The sequence below is a fragment of the Pristis pectinata genome, chromosome 1 (genome assembly GCF_009764475.1).
Source record: "Pristis pectinata isolate sPriPec2 chromosome 1, sPriPec2.1.pri, whole genome shotgun sequence".
In the NCBI taxonomy this organism is placed as follows: Eukaryota; Metazoa; Chordata; class Chondrichthyes; order Rhinopristiformes; family Pristidae; genus Pristis; species Pristis pectinata.
In genome coordinates, this window is record NC_067405.1 from 96,829,465 (window position 1) to 96,847,204 (window position 17,740).

The 17,740-nt window shown below is 42.6% G+C and overlaps 1 protein-coding gene across 2 annotated transcripts in view; it reads left to right on the forward strand.

Moving 5' to 3' along the window:
* Positions 1-17,740, forward strand: part of LOC127573061 (alpha-(1,6)-fucosyltransferase) — a 592,121-nt gene that overhangs the window by 230,373 nt on the left and 344,008 nt on the right. For both annotated transcript variants that reach the window (XM_052020880.1, XM_052020871.1), the window contains exon 2: positions 13,786-13,847. The gene's annotated coding sequence lies outside the window, so the exon portion shown is untranslated. The remainder of the gene's footprint in view (positions 1-13,785; positions 13,848-17,740) is intronic.

A 17,740-nucleotide genomic window follows, 5' to 3' on the forward strand; every position in this document is an offset into this window, starting at 1 on the left:
GCAACACAATCTTTCCAAGCAGCCTTAGCGAGATCTCTGCAGAGTTTCACAACTGGCCATTCACCACTGCATCAGAGAGGTCACCCAGGCACCGCACTGACAGAGAAATGGTTTCTTTTGCTTTGATTTCAGGGTGGCGCAGGTAGCATCTCGGGCATTGGGATTTGCCAGCATGACTGGTTTCTCTTGGGTGCAGGCAGCCAATTTCCTCATGGTTAAGGTCACGTTTCTGGGAAATACACATGATGCCTTCATCCGCAGAGACCGGACTTACCGACATTTTCAGCAGTTTGCATTGCCCTGAGGAATGGATCCTGAGGACAGGGGCTAAGCCCTGTTTCACTGACCACTTTCACCAATTTATTGTCTTATCACAGCTGCTATTCAAAAACTGGAATTATGGTCAAAATTGCTGCTGGTCTTTTTTTAAAAAAAATGAGATTCCATTGCCATTATGTAGTGCAGGCTGCCTGCATTATATGCCAACTACGTGCAGAGACCTTATAATTGTGTGCTGCACAGCTAGAATGGCAACCAAAGACAGCAGCTAGTGCTAGAGGCAGGGCAGCAAGGAGACCCGGAACCAAAGGATCATGTGGTGCATGGTGAAGGAGGATGAGAAAAACGACTGGGGAATGTCCCTGCTGAACAGCAACAGCCTCGTCTCTGAGCAGAGGGGAGAGGAAGCTGTTAGTTGCACAAGTTATAATGGACTGCCTTGCAGGTTCTTGCAAACTGAAAGCTGCCAATGTCGACCAAGTTACCCTCTTCAAATTATGAGCTTGAACAGTAATAATCATCAGAGTCAGCCCAGATGATGCATAGTAATCCCTTGCATCCTCCTAGAACCATTTGGACTGCTTATCTTACACCTGCGACTTGATCTATGATCACATAATTTAAAAGATGTTTGGCTTTATCTCTGTTTAGAATGAAGAACTCTAACCTCAGCACTAATAGTCATGCTCTTCAGATCAGTTTGATGCCCTTGAACTGCAATTCAGCAGCAATAGTGACTTGTCCTACATTGTAGACACAGCAGATGAGAATTATGCACATAACCTATTGATCAGACTAGTGATCATCATTCTTTTCATTATCCTCATTTGGAGTTTGGAGTCTTGACCTCTGTGGGAGTAAAGGGCAAAGAAAATCAATGATGCGGGTGTGTTGAGGACGTGGATGAAGTTACTTTGTTTTTGCATGTGCATGTGTGTGTGATGGGTGGGAGGGGTACTGTGTTACTCACCTTGATGTATCTTCTGACACCAGAACATATTTTGGAACACTGGTCTGCTGTTTGGTGATTCTCGCTCTTGTGTGAGCCACCTCCTGCCTGGTTCTTCACGCAGTGACCCTGGCTAGTCTCCTGCCACTCCAACCCTCCTCATCATCCACATCCCCTGAAAAGAAACCCTGGAGTACAAGACCTCCCTCCTCGCATGAATTTACCTGAGGACTTCCAAGTCCCTCTCACTAAACTTTGGAGCTCTCTCACCCACGCTTGCAAACTTTCTTTCTTCCTTGGCAGCCAGAGTGGCTGCAGTCTGGTTGCCAAGGGAGTATTTCAGGGCGTAAGCCACCCAAATCATGTTTTGACCAATATCGTTTTAAAAAGAGATTTGAATCAGAGCTTGTGTTAAACATGATGATTTAGTGCTCCACAAACGGGCAATGCACTAATTTCCAGGCATGAGATTGCATTGGAGAAAAAGTTAATGCATGAAGTTAAAAGCATGCAATTAGTTCAGGATCATAGTGAAGCTCTGACTCTCAGATCCCTTTGCAATTCCCTGCTGTATTCTGTTCTGTAGCTCATTAACAGGCATGCTGCAGATTTTTAAAGCAGGATGTGGGGAGCTGACTGAAGTGGAACAATGCATCCTTCACGGGGATGTCAGCAGGTATCACCAAATGAGCAATGTCACAGATGATTATGGATTAATGAGGGACAACGGGGGAATTTATGAGCTCATAAACTCGTATATTTTAAGTGTAGCATTTTAACCCTTAGTATTTTGTTTCCATTAAAACTATGAAACCTATTAGGAAAATACTGGGGAGTGGGCCTGGAAATGTCGGGGTGGAATTGTTTATTTTTAAGAAATATCGTGCTCTGTTTGAGAACCAGCATGGCACACTGAACAGATGTCCCTAAGAACAGCAGAGAGTGTAGTTCTTATCACCATTCTTGTTTGATGAGAATCAACTGTTAGGCCTAATTCTGTAAAAAAAAATTAGCCCCTGAAAGAATATTGAGCTACTCACTGGGATGGGTGTGGGTCCATCCTGATGGACAAATATAAACAAGGTTTCAAAAAAAAGTTGCCGTCTGGTAAACAAGTGCTCGCTCACATTTTGACCAGTCAAGTCCTTTATTTTTTCCCCATTTGTTTTATTTTCCGACCATGCACATGTCAGTGAAGTTCAGATAATCTGTTACTGAACTGATTGCAGGAGTATGTAGCAGGATATTGACTAGAAAGAATAAGATATCTTTATTAGACACGTGTACATCGAAACACACAGTGAAATGCGTCTTTTTGCATAGAGTGTTCTGGGGGCAGCCCACAAGTGCCGCTGCGCTTCCAGCATCAACATAGCGTGCCCACAACTTCCTAACCCGTATGTCTTTGGAAAGTGGGAGGAAACTGGAGCACCCGGAGGAAACACACGCAGGACACGGGGAGAACGTACAAACTCCTCACAGGGGCTGGAATCGAACCTGGGTCATTGGTGCTGTAAAGCATTACGCTAACTGCGACACTACCGTGCCTCCATGTAGAAGTCTCCATGCAGAAGATGAAAAGGTTGAAAAGATATGGCATGTTATTGAGTAGCTTTTTTCACTCCTCGTCTGAAGTTTTAATGATTCTGGTTCTGTGCTAAATTATGAAAAGGGTCTCTCGCAAATAGAAATTCTGGTGTGAGAAATCACTTCCAGGCTGGACCTATAAAATGATACAAGTATTTAAGGCATTCAGAAATAACAGCTGCTTTTTTTTTAAAAGTTCCACTTCAATAAACAAACTTCTCAAGGCTTCTCAAACAAGTGGAAGGAAAACAATTTGATCCCAACCCTGGCTGAAGAGAATTTGAAGTTATCCACTGGTATGGGAAGCTCATGTTTCAAGAGGGTTCTGAGAGAGGAAGACTGAAATGACTGAAGAATCAGCTCTGGATGTCAGGAGTGAGAGGAATGAAGTGTTGAGGAAATTTTGAGTAAGAAGAGTCGGCGAGGTAGGATGAGTGAGGACCTGGGGTTAGGAAGTATGAGCTGATAGTGAACAGAAGTTAGTGGAGGATGATGGAACCTTATCAGCAGGGGCAAGAAGAACATCGAGTGATTGTGTGCACTTGACAAAAGTACATTGAGGGAATTCAGTTGTGGAAAGAAGATAAGGTAGAGCAGAGCAGGTAATGTTTTGCAGTCAGAAAGTCAGAGGTAAATGTTCCTTTTACTTTGAAATAGTATTTTTCACAATAGAAAGCAAACCAAGTTTTGTTCCCATAGGACTGGATCAGATCTGCATTTCCGTTACCCATTGCACAGAAGATGCAGAGTGGGAGTTATGGCTGTTGATCGTGTGCCAATGTTTGTGAACCTTTTTACAAGCCCAGTTTAGTCCATCTCCAACTGCTTCCCTTGGAGTTGCACTTGATTTTGTTGATGGTTTTCACAACAGGATTGGCTGAAAGGTTCCATGGGACTGCATAGCCAAACCTTACAGCTCCAGGATTTGGGAGCCAGACCCAAGGAGATGTTGTTGGTTAAGTCCAAGGATGATGGCTTCAGTCTTTCTAACATTGACCTACAGAAAGATGCAATTTATCCAAGAATTTGTGTTTCAAAAGTGATTGGGAAAGGAAATGGCAAGTGATTGCTTGGTGTTGTCACTGTCCACATGAAAACTGACTCCATGATACTGGACTCTGTCACCAGCAGCAGTTGTAAGGACAGTCTCGAGGCACCTTGGAGATAATGTAGAGGAATGTAGAGAAACGATTGCTTGAGAAGCCCTGCATTCGGCAAGAATGAAGATCATGCCAGAGGAAGTCCACAGAGCAAGAAAGGAAAATGAGAAATTATGCAAGAAATGCTGAAATAAAGGGCATGGGAGGTAACAACGTCTTTTCAAAAAAAATTCCCATAGTGAATCATTCTGTACAGGGATCACAGACAAAGTTATTAGTGATGATTCTTTTGAATAAGTCGATCCATTCTCTAGATTCAAAGGGACATTGTAATTTAAAAGATCTCTTTTTTGGTACCAGAATGTTATGCAATGAAATTGCCGTTGTATCCAATCTGTAATTAATGGTTTATCTGAAGAAGTGGGATTACAATTGTTTTAATTTCCTAAATGAGAACATTGCTGGAAAAAATCAGGAGCCCAGGCAGCATTATTTCTGATTTCCTGATGTGTATTTGAGTCTGAGATCCATGCAGACTAGGAGTGCACAAGGTTCACACGGCAGTTTGCAAAGAGCTTGCAAGGGCACTGGTACTGATAGGGATAGCCCGGGTTAACCTGTCCGCTCATCCCTCCCCACCGATCTCCCCCTCCAGACACTTATCCCTGCAACCATGCTAAGTGTCACACCTGCCTCTACGCAGCCTCCCTCACCACCATTCTGGGCTCTAAACAATCCTTCCAGGTGAGGCAGCACCTCACATGTGAATCCATCATTTATTGCATCAGGTGCTCACGGTGCGGCCTTCTCTACATCGGTAGGACCCGACACAGATTGGGGGATCACTTCATTGAGCACCTTCGCACTGTCTGCTGTAACAGCCAGGATCTCCTGGTGGCCAGCCATTTTAATTCTACCTCCCATTCCCACACTGACATGACTGTCCACGGCCTCCTCTCCAACCAAGTTGCGGCTAGATGCAGATTAGAGGAACTACAACTCATATTCCGTCTTGGTAGTCTCCAACCTGACAGCATCAACATCGATTTCTCTAACTTCCAGTAACCACTCCCGTGTTTACCCCCCCCTTTGTTTTCCCTTATTCCTCTTGCCCCTTCACCCCTTCTCTTTCCCCTCCCCCACTCTCATGACCTGCCCATCACCCACACCTTCCTCCCTTTTGTTCCCCACCTCCTTTCCTTTATTTCGTGGTCTACTGTCCTCTCCTATCAGATTCCATCTTCTTCAGCCCTTTGCCTCTTCCACCGATCACCTCTCAGCTTCTCACACCATTCCCATTCTCTCGGAAACCCCCCCCCCCTCCCCCAACCTAGCTACCTTCCCCCTCTCCTCTGGATTCACCTTTCACCCACCAGCTTGTGCTGATCCTGCTCCCCCAACTTTTTATTCTGGCTTCTGCCGCCTTTCTTTCCAGTCCTGATGAAGGATCTCAGCCTGAAATGTCGACTGTTCATCTCCTTCCATAGATGCTGCCTGACCTGCTGAATTCCTCCAGCATTTTGTGTGTGCTGCTTGATTCTGTTTCCCATTCTGCATAATGAGATGGGATCAGTGAAAGATAGCTTCCCGTGTGCCCTTGACTCAGAGATTTGTGGTGGCTGCTGGCATTGAGGATAAAAGTAGAGAATGCTGGATGTAGTTAGACTCTTTGTTGAAGATGGTCATTGCCCATCAGTTTTGTGGCATATATGTTACTTGCTGCTTACCAGCTCGTGGCTGAATGTTTTCTGGGTCTTACTGCAACCAAGCATGGGCTGCTTCACTTGCTGTTGTAGAATTGAAATAGTGTAGTCATCAATGGGCATCCTCGCTTCTGAAATTATGACGGTCAGAAGGCTATTGATGAAGCAGTTGAGGAATTCTTTTGAGATGCCCTGGAACTGGGATGGTTGACCGTCAACCACCTTCCTTTTTGTGCAAGGTGTGACTGCAACCATTGGAGTGTTTTCCCTTGGCACCTTATTACCACATTGGTCAAATGCCACATTGATGTCCAGGGCACCCTCTCTAATCTCATCTCTGGAATTCAGCTCTTTGATCCATATATGGATCAAGGCTTTGATGACATTTGGAACTGAATGGTCCTGGCGAAACCTAAACTGGACATCGGTGAGTGCACTGTTGGTAAGCTCGTGCCACTTGACAGCACTTTCGATGAATCCTTCCATCACTTTGATGACAGAGGGTAAACTGAGTGGTAATTAACTGGTTTAGATTTGTCCTACTTTTTCTAAACAGGGCATACCTTGGACAATTTTTGGCAGTTTTGGGTAGATGCCAGTACTGTACTATAATAGCTTGGTTAGAGATGAATCACTTCTGGGGAACAGGTATTACAGCTGCAAGATTGTCTCATCTCAAAGCCTTTGCTGTATTCAGTCCTCTCAGCAGTTCCTTGATATTGTGCTGAGTGAATTGAATTGGCTGAAGATTGGCTTTTGTGGCGGTGGATATTTCAGGAGTAAGTGTGTTCATGTAACTGAGGGAGATGTGAAATTAAGAAGATAAAAGCTGTTTCCTGGCCTATGCTTGCTCTGCAGTCAAAAATATAATTGGTTAAAGTCTTGGCATGCATATGAAGCAATTGGATTTGGAATGTAAAATGAAGCAAGGTCTTTGGGGATGCTTCAGGTTTCAAGAGTGTGTGCCTAGGGAAAGGAGGTTGGAGCCAAATCAATCCTCTGTGTCAGAGTTGGTAATCCAATGCTTGTATTGGGCAGATCTTCAGTTGTTGAGGGTGCTAGTAGTGTCAGATCAGCAAATCCGTCTCATTGTTGGGACTTGGAGAACTCTGATGGTAATTGGCAGCTGAAACTGCCCTCAGATAAGATTCCAAGTTAATCCTTAAATGTGCAGAGACAGAGCAGGAGAAGCACAGCAATACTCTGTGGGGAAGATGTGGAACTAATTAACATCTTGCCAGTATCTCAATGTACATGTGGCTGTCCTGAGCCTTTTTTTTCCCACAACCAGTGCCCAAAGTGTCCAGTGTTAATTATTTTGTGTCCTGACAGAGAATGACTATGAGTTCCACATCGGACAGAAACAAATTATACACATGGGCGTATCTTTGTAGTTTGGTTTTGAAAGATTTAATTGTGGTGATGCTTTATGGGGACACTTGTGGTTGGCCAACACCAACATGTAGCTGCTAAAGCAAGTGTTACAGTGATTTACATGTGTTGTATGGCATCTGAAATCCTCCCCCACACTTGTTATCTGAGTGTTATCACAGGGAACTCATGCCAATGCATTTGTTTCCGGTTATCAACTATCACTCTTTAAGATTCGACTTGACAACTCTGTCAGCCAAATGCGTTAGTTGTGGGGACAGAGTGGAGTGCATTTCTGGCATCACAGCAAACAGTTGATGGTTCACAGAACAATGGCAGTTAATTCAGGTAACAGTTTATTCAATGAACAGAGGAGATTAAATTTAAGAAGGAAACTGCAGTGACTTCACCCTTTCAAAGCAGGGTATTTGCACTAGAAGTTTTGGGAGTACAGGAGCGTTTCACACACAGAGTGTGCTTCAATTCAATTTCTGTCACTTACTGCGGATGGTGAAATTACCTGATCACATTCACTGTCTTGGAACCGTATCGTCACTATATGCAGCCTTCATTTCTTGGGTCAGGCCACAGTTGTCAACTTCATTGTTGTGATTAATAGGGGTATCCTGTAAGGCCTTCACTACTTCATAAATGCTAGACTTGTGGTCAATACCATTGCATTTATAAAATTCAAAACTAGTGGAAATACACATCATGTTATGGTTCTGCAAATGTAATTCTGCACTTCGTTAGGACTGATTGGCAGTGTTCATCTGTTTCAAGTTTCAATGTTCGCAAGGTTACTTCTTTAAATCCCTCTGAAAACGGCAAAGCTAAAACTTAAATACAAGAGGACTTCAAAAATAATCCCTTAGTTTGGAATGTTTTGTTATGTCCTACAAACATAATGGGATGCTGTATAAATCCAGGTTCTCTTTAACAACCCAGGTAACTAAAAGGGACTGCTGCTTGCAAGATACCAGGTTACAGGAATCACGCAGCTCATGCAGGGGGTTTTTGACCCATGGTGCCTGTTCTGACTCTGCAGGAGCTATCCAATTAGTCTTGCAGACTGCTCAATCCCCATTGTCGAGCAAATATTGTCTTTTTCAAACATTTAACCTCTGAATCATTGCTGTTGATTCAGTATCCACCAATCTTTTAGGTACAACATCCTGGATCTTAACCGCTCGGTGTGCCGAGGGATTTCTCCACACATTCCCCTGATTTTTTTTTCAATGATTACCTTGAAACCGAGTGTTCTGGTTTCCAGTCCTCCTGGCTGTAGTCCAATGTCCATTTATTTGCTCTCAAACCCCTGATGAATCTTTCCTTCATCTGCCCTGTTCTTGGGACAATGACTGGTGACTTACCTGGTAAATTTGACATCTTTTCTAAGGTGGTGCCCATTGACATTAAATAAAAGGAAGCAAAGAAGTGGTTATATTGTGCATTTTACAGCAAGTGAAGCTCTTTTTAAAGTTTTCTCACTGTTGTAATGTTGAAACTCGGTGGTTAATTTGTGCACAGCGGACTCTCACAAAGATCAGTCTGATAATGACCAGATAAATTTTGTGTATGTGTGTGATGTTGCTTGACAAATATTTACTTGTTGAGGCAGAGGGAGAATTTCCCTGCCCTTCATAACACTGCCGTGGGACTCCACTTAGCGCTGACACTCCACTTAGCTCTACCCCGCAGAACACACATTCGTTCTTGACCTCCTGTGCTCCAGTCCGAACACTCTCAGCTACTTGTACTTTAAAGGAGGGCTTCCACTTGGGCTGTGTGCTGCTGTGCCTGGAACCTGGCTGCTGGAAATCTTGCACGAATCCCTGCCCTCTGCTGGGTTGTCAACAACAACGGATCACCCCGGGCCAAGGTGTGGTGAAGCTGCCTGTCAGGGACGAGCAGTGCAGGTGATCACTGCTGAGATGTGGGGCTCAGGACTGCACCCTGGTCTGCCAGCGACATGGAGCAGATGCTGCCAGTCCCTGACAACCGTCAGAGGCAGCCTCTCCACGCCGAGCTGTGGGCTACTCTTCACTGAAGAAGCACAAGAATCCCAACATAGCAGCACGCAGCAACACAGAACGCAGGAGTTCCTGCCAGACTCCAATTGCAATAGCACTGTTAGTAACACATCTCTCGCTATATATAAACACTACAACGACGTCTTTTGGAACTGATTCAATTAGTGCTCACATTCCCAGGAATGCACACTGAGCTTGAAGCAAGGTACCAGTGTCTGTCCATTCACCTGAGAGGATAGACAGGGCCTTCATTTGATGTTACACTTGAAACCCATCACCTTCCAGATTAAAGCACTGGTGTGCAAGCCAGATGTTGTGGTAAGATATCTGGTGGAGGATTTTTAAGTATCTTAAGCCCCTTGTTATCCTATAATGTATAAACAAAGGAATCTGGTATGTTTTCTAAATCGTTTTCTCGACCTGTCAAATTGCCTTTGAGCTTCTGCTGCCTTGAATGTATGTTTAAAGTTTCATTTAAGAGACTGCACTGTCCCTTCACTAATGATGATGATGCTGGATGATGCTGGGTAATGTGCAAATGCAATTTAGAAGCATCAGTTGTGCACAAAAATTTGAGTCTGAACCTTAATGTAATCCTGGAGGCATTACAGTATTACTAATCTATCTGTCAGCAATAGCTCAGTTTCAGTCTTGTCTCTCACTCAGAAGGCAAATGTTTTCAAACCTTTCTCCCGGGGCTTGAACACAAAAATTAAGACTGACACACCAGTGTAAAACAGTTTTTCTGGTGAGACATTAAAATGATGCCCATTCCATTCTTGCAGATGGGTGTAGTGGCCCAGGCCACTATTTCAAAGAAGAACAGGGGAGTTGTTCCCTGTCCCCTCCAATGACCAAGCCAATATAAAATCACATCATCTGATCATTATCACATTGGTGTCTGAATGAGCTTGCTGTCTGCAAAGTTGTTGCTGTGTTTTGTACATTATAACAGTGAAGACACTTCACAATATTTCATTTGTTGCAAATCAATTTGTTACCACCTGAGGCCATGAAAGTTTCTGTGTAAAAACTAGTGTTTTTCTTTAATTTTTCTTTTAGTTTACAAATTATTGTGTTAACATTGGCAAAATGAAGCAATCATAGTGTTCAAGAGACATCCATCTGACTTAAACAATGGATTTCATTTCATGAATTTTTATTGGACTTTTAAAGAGAGGAGAATAGTCCTTTGAATAAAGAAACAGATTGAGTTATAAAACTGGTTCTTTTGCAGGAAGAAAAGTATTAATGTGAGATTGGCAGTCTCTATTTTGAAGTAGTATCAAGTTTGTGCTTTACCATCAAGCCAGCTGCTCTACGATGTATTTCTCTTTTTGTCCTATTACCTACCACAATGGAAACAAATCTCCATTCTTTGTAATCAGGACTCCCTTCGGCTGGGTTTTTCCTCACACTGTTTTTCAATGCCAGGTTTTTCTGCAATAGAAAGAGGCTGATGCAGCATGCACATGGTTAACCCAAGCACGATGATTGCAAACTCCCAGAAAGAGGAGATGTGCTCTAATTTGGGCATTATGTCCCAATGGCCTATCTCCTTCAATGTTGTACCAGGTTAGATGAGGTGAAAGGTTTACTCTCATCAGAGGTTGGTTTAAAAAAAATGAAGCTGTGTCTTTGACAAGTAGACTCTGCAAATGATTACACCATTGAAAGGGGTTCTGGGAGTGATGACTCCGTTGAAAGGGGCTTCAAGACTAAATAGCCAGCTTCCCCAAGGCCAGGAGGACATGATGAAAATCAACACGGGTTGAAACAACAGTTTTGTAATCCAGTGGATGGTTGGCTTATCGCTGGGTCTTAATGGCCTTTCCCTGTTGTTAAGTTAATGTTGTGAGAATAATTTCTTTTCTGCATAGGTTGTAATGCTGATCATATGAAATAAGAGCAAGAATTATAGTTAGGAGGAGGCCATCTGTCCCTCCTGCCTTCATCAAGATCATGTCTGACCTTCTATCTTGTCTATTATAAGCACATCAGAATTAGGAGCAGGAGTAGGCCATAAGGTCCCTCAAGCCTACTCTGCTGTTGAGTGAGACTGTAGTTGATCTGATTGTGGTTTTAAGTTCATATTCTTGCCTGATGTCTGTAACCTGTGATTCTTTTGTTGTCCAGAAATATGTCTTTTTTAAGCCTTCAGTGATTCAGAATTCACAGTGTTCTGGAGCAGAGAATCCCAAAGATTCCAGCTCTATGAAAGGAAAAAAAATCCTCCTCATCTTTATTGAAATGGGCATCCTTTTATCCTGAGACTATGCTGCTTGATTCAAGCTTCTCCCTCAGGGAGCAATTTCCCCTCCACCTCTACCCTGCCAAGCCACATCAGACTCTACATTTCAATAACTTCATCTCATATTCTTATAAACTTTTGGTAATTAAAGGCCAATGTACCCAGTCATAGCTAAAAAGGAAGTAAATGAATCACTTTAATTTTCTAACTGAAATTCATTGCTGTAAACTCAGATCTAACTTTGCAGAAATATTCATTCTTCCTGAATCCAGTTAGATTTGATGTAAGTTTTACGCTGTTTAAATTTGCTCAACCTCCTGATAAAAGTTATGGCATCCCTGCCAAGAGTTGCAGGAATTTCAAGCCGGCTGAGGATGGGGACAAGATAGGCAGAAGTGGAAACAGGTGGTAAGGCATTCGTACCTCACATTCTTGAGTCATAGAGTAATACAGCATGGAAACAAACCCTTTGGCCCAACTCATCCATGCCAACCATAGTGCCCACCAAGCTAGTCCCATTTGCCTGCTTTTGGCCCAAATCCCTCGAAACCCCTCCTATATTTACTTATCCACATGTCTTTTGAATGTTGTTATTGTACCTGCCTCAACCACTTTCTCTGGCAGCTCATTTCATATACGCACCACCTACTGCCTGAAGAAGTTGCCCCTCAGGTCCCTTTCACATCTTTCACCTTTCACAAACCTATGTCCTCTAGTTTTTAGTTCCCTTCTCTGGGTAAAAGACTTTGTACATTCATCCTATCTATTCCCCTCATGATGTTATGCACCTCTATAAGGTCACCCCTCAGTCTCCAACACTCCAAGGTATAAAGTCCTTGTCTGCCCAACCTCTCCCTGTAACTCTGTCCCTTGAGTCCTAGCAGCATCCTTGTAAATCTTCTCTGCACTCTTTCTAGGGCAACTAAAACTGTACACAATAATCCAAGTGCAGCCTCATCAATGTCTTGTACAACTGCAACATAAAGTCTCAAATCCTATACTCAATGCCCTGACTGATGAAGGCCAGCGTGCCAAATGCCTTCTTTTCCACCCTGTTGACCTGTGACGCTGCTTTCAGCAAACTATATACTTGTACTACTGGGTTCCCCTGTCCACACCACTCCCCAGTGCCCTACCACTCACTGTGAAAGTGCTGCCCTGGTTTGACTTCCCAAAATGCAGAACCTTGCACTTATCCAAACTGAAAACCATTTGCCAATCTTCGGCCCACTCGCTTAGCTAACGTACATCATCCTGTAATTTTTGATAACCTTCTTCACTGTCTACAATACCACCTATTTGAGTATCATCAGCAAACTTACTAATCATTCCTCGTACATGTATATCCAAATCATTTATATAATTAACCAACAGCTATGGTCTCAGCACCGACCCCTGTGGCACACCACTTGTCACAGACCTCTAATCCGAGAAACAACCTTCGACCATCACTCTCTGCTTCCTACTATCAAGCTAATTATGAATCCAGTTAGCTAGCTCTCCCTGGATCCCATGCAATCTCACCTTCCAGACTAGCCTGCCATGTGGGACCTTGTCAAAGGCCTTGCTAAAGTCCACCTAGACAACATCCACTGCCATATCCTCATTGATCCTCTTGATTACCTCTTCAAAAGACTCTTAGTGATTTGTCAGACATGATTTCCCATGTACAAAGCCATGCTCTCTATCCTTGTCTATCCAAATGTTCATAGATCCCGTCTCTCAGAATCACCTCCAGTAACTTACCCACCACTGATGTCAGACTCACCAGCCTGTAGTTCCCTGGCTTGTCTTTGCTGCCCTTATTAAATGATGGTATGACATTAGCCACCCTCCAGTCTTCTGGAACTTCACCTGTGGCCAAAGATGAAGCAAATATTTCTGCAGTGACCTCTGGAATTTCTTCCTTCAATGAGAAGGAAGGAAGATGAGTATTTTGAAGTGGGTGAATCCATAAGAACAGCAAGTTCTCCAGTGACTGCACCTTTACCTGTGTGGTACTGCTCTCCAAGCTCTTTTCATTCCATTCAACGTTAATAGAAAGCAAAGCATTAATTGAACAAAGCTTTCATCCAAGCCCAGGAGAGCAAAGTGTTTATTGGTTCATTTTTTAGTGAGTTCTTTTTTTAATTCCTCCCATATTCTAACAGTCCAGTGGGATCCCTTTTAACTGCTTGGATTTATTCTAAAGCTGATTTAAGTCATTTTTTTCAAAGCTTTAATTGTGATATCATCTGCTGTTGAAATTAGCTCCTGAATTTCACATGCATCCTCCACATAATTGGCATATTCTCATTCAAAATGATAAAATGGTAAGGACAGATGTAGGTGAAAGAGAGTCTGTAGGTTCTTCCTGAGAACTGAAAGATATAATTTTGAATCAACATTTTGATCTCCAGTCTTGTCTTCAAAGAAAATGAGTGCATTAAAATAATTTTCCCGTCTCTTTGCTGAACAGTTTTAACTCTTGCCGTCAGCATGAATATAAAATGCATTTCTCTTTCTGTTGCAGAACAAACTGCTTACATGGTGGCCTTTTACATCTGAAGGCAGAAGGATATCGTGAGATTCAAGGTAACTTAAATATATCCAGGTGGTGGAGTGTAAAAAACTTGTGCTGAATTTAAAAATTTGCAACTAGGCTGGAATTATTGCATCATAGTTTTCCAAGCTACAGGCTCCAGTGACTCATTTTAAATGCTTAAATTAAATTTTTTTAAAAATATTTTCAAATTTTTTTAACAGCGTGGTAACAGGCCCTTCCGGCCCAACTAGTCCGCACCGCCCATTTTAAACCCAGTTAACCTACCCGTACGTCTTTGCAATGTGGGAGGAAACCGGAGCACCCGGAGGAAACCCACGCAGACACGGGAGAACGTACAAACTCCTTACAGACAGTGACGGGAATCGAACCCCGGTCGCTGGCGCTGTAATAACGTCGCGCTAACCGCTACGCTACCGTGCCGCCCCTGAATTTGATAAAATTTGATAAAAATTGTTAAAAACATTTTAACTTCAGCACAGAAAAGAAGTGCCTTATTTTTGTTGTTCCGGAGTTGAAGGCATTGCCTTCCAGCTGGAACAGTGCAGGCGGTCAGTGGCAGCTCTGATTCTTGTCTGAGAAATATCTGCTTTTGACGGCGTGAAGTTGAGTGAGTGGATTCTGACTGTTCCCAGTTGGGAGAGCTAATCCTTGGCAGCTCTTCTTGGTTACTTTTGTGATCCTCTTGGTGGCCAGCTCTCGAGACCAACAGCCTGGAAGAAATTATCTCTCGTCTTTTGGCTAACAGTGTAAGATCCTTGTCCTGCCAAAGGAATATGCTTAATTTAAAAATTTGACTTTGTCTTAGCTTCCTGATGTATCCCAAATGTTGTTCTTTTTTAAGGTTCATCCATGCCATTTCTTTTTTTATATTTTGCTTTCCCAAAGCTCTCTTGGCCAGTCTCCTCCCTTATACGCTCTGCACATTCACGCTGAACCACAATACTGCCGGTCATGTCTTTCCTCAAGCCAAGTTTTCTTCATCCATTAGACATGTACTCACTGACTAATATTGGCACAATCTGGCAATGCATTAATTTTTAAAATTCTCCACTTAATTTACAATTCGGTTCACGGCTTTACCTAACCATTTGAGTTTCTCTGATTTCATTGCTCCACCATTGGTGGCTATATCTTGAGCTGTTTAGGTCTAAGTCCTGAAATTTTCTCTCAAAACTTTTCCTCCCTTTCTCATCCATTTTCTAAGGACACTCAAGTACCTATTAATATAACTGCTGTTTTGTCACTGATCCTTAAGGTGGCTCAGTTGATACTTGTGGGAGGTACCTTGAGACATTCTAGATATTAAAGATATTGTAAAAAAATGCAAGTAGTTGTTAAACTTTTTCATAGTCATGGTAAACAACATATATAGATGCTCATAACATGACATATTGGAACAGCATTGTTACATCTTTGCAGGACTCCCAATACCTCCAACACTTCTATTTCCATTTGCAAATTTACTTAAGCAAACATTGCTCACCATTTCTTCTCATTAATGACCATGTTGATGGTAGGAAAAGGACCAAATTCCAGATGTCTGAATGGAGGCTTGATGTAATTGACAAACTGGCTTGTCACAAAGAGTTTATTGCTCAGATTGCTATTAATTTACAGCACACAATTTCAAAAGATGAAGCAGTAATTTTTAGGTAAGTATGGCTTGTCTGGAAAAAAAATTAAATTGTGACATGTTTAGAAAAGGCTTGAGTGGAGATGCGCTCTGCTTACTGCTCTTCTGTTGTCTTATTTGATTTTGACCAGTATTTGTACAATAATGGTAACAGGACAGAACAGCCAGAGTGATACAATTGCATTGTGTGTCAATGAGGAGCTGTGCACATTTCACTTTGCATGCCACAATTGACTCAGCAGCGGCAGCAGAAACTATGAGTTAGCCAGGCTTTTTAATCACAAAAGATGTTTGATGCCTTGAAAGCTGAAAGCTTGTCCATGCAAGCATTCTCCAAGTAGTGATGAGTAATTGCTTGTTCAGGAGAGAGTGAGGGAGGGAGAGACTGGGCAATGGTGCACTAAATAATACTGTTGAGGATGGATAGATTCAAAGCTTGTATTAAAGGATTTTGCAGTTTACCAATGTGTCAGAACAAAATACTTTCAAAAGTTGTGTTGCTGGATTACACGACTGTGTCAAGTTCAGTGCTCAAGAGTGGTGACGTGTTCACTTGATTTATTTCTGTTTTCATCATGTGTTTCTCTTGTGATTGGTGTACAAGGGGTCTGTAGTTAGCACATTTACAGCTTATTGTCCTCTTGTGGTAGTGTGAGCAGAGGGACTGAATGCAATTTATCTGATGTCAGCAATGCCACTTTGGACACTGTATGTGAGTTCCACCTGTGCTCTGAATTGCCAATTTGAGATGAATGCTTTTCTGGAGCTTTCAGAGTAAGACCCCGCCAGGCTCCAATCATGCCACCCAGTCACACAGCATCTTGTTGACATCTTCATCAGGCAGATCACTCACTCGATGCCCACCCACCACTCACTGATGTGGAAGCTCCATTGTGTGCTGTGTTGCAGTCATCAGCAAGCCTGCTGAGCTCCCAACTGAATTTGGCAAGCTGGCACTTGGGTAGGTTTTGTGTCATGTGGTGATTGTTGTCAAGGAGGGGAAAGAGGGCACATGACTGGCCTCTGTGGGTGCAGATGATTCAACACTAAAGCCATACCTCTTTCCTGCCCCCACATTGGCACCGGCATCATCTATAATGAAGCAAAAAGTAAACTACTGGGAGAACTCAGCAGGTCAAGCAAAATCCGTGGAGGCAAAAGGATGGTCTATGTTTCAGATCAAGACCCTGCATCAGGACTGATAGTGCCGAAGGAAAATGGCCAGTGTGCATAAGTGAGAGGGAGGGATGAGACGGAAGCTGGTAGGTGATAGGTGGAACCAGATGATTGGCAGATGGGGTTGGGAGGAGAGAGCAGAATGTTGAGACAGATACTGGTAGCTGATAGGTGGAACCAGATCAGGGAGGAATGATGGACAGATAGAACTAGATGGGGAGGGATGGAATAGATGAACAAAGAGACAGAGAACCAGGATGGACTGGTGTGAGTAGGAAAGGAACACAAGGTGTAGGTTACCTGAAATTGGAAAATTAATGTGGAGTTAAGTGGCTAGTTTCACTTGCAAGTGAATTACTGGAGGATGTGAATATCTTACATTGAGATTAGAATATATTTCTCATTATTTGAGAAGCAGATTTACTTCTCATCTTGTTTTCTACTCTTTAAAAACAAATGCTTGATGAATATCTGACCAGGACAAACTTGAATATTGGATTGATATTTACTTGAATGCAAAAGGGAGCATGATGTTTCCTCGTTGGCTGGGTTATGGAAATATTCATGGTGTAACACAGAAGGTGTCAGGGACGGAGATTCAAGAACTTTTCTTTTGTTTAGCTATGAGCTTGTTGACAATTTTACATTAAGTAGACTAGACTTTGTAAGGTCTGTGGTAACGATTGGCTTGCTGTGTTGAATGGTTAATTTCAGCCCATCCTTTCTATCTTTTTTTGTAACTACACACCATGTTATTTCAGAAGGTTAGTTCTTTCTGAGGAGAGGTTAATTTCAATAAATACATACTGGTATTGACTTCTATGATTCTCATTTGACGTGATTTGAACTGATACGAGAATGGCATTTCCTCTGAAAATGATCCTTTGCTATATTTGTCTTTAGACTGTATCTTTGGAGTGAAGAAAATTAATTATATTCATATGCTGTCCTGTTCAAGTGTCAAAAAATAACCACCAAACCTAGTTGCAGACCTGAGCAAGGTATTTTGAGAGAAATATCAGCAGGTGCACTTAAGTATCATTACCTGGAGAACTGGTTTCTCACTGAATATTTGAGTGCTTTTGATGATAAAATTGACTTGAACCTGAAGCA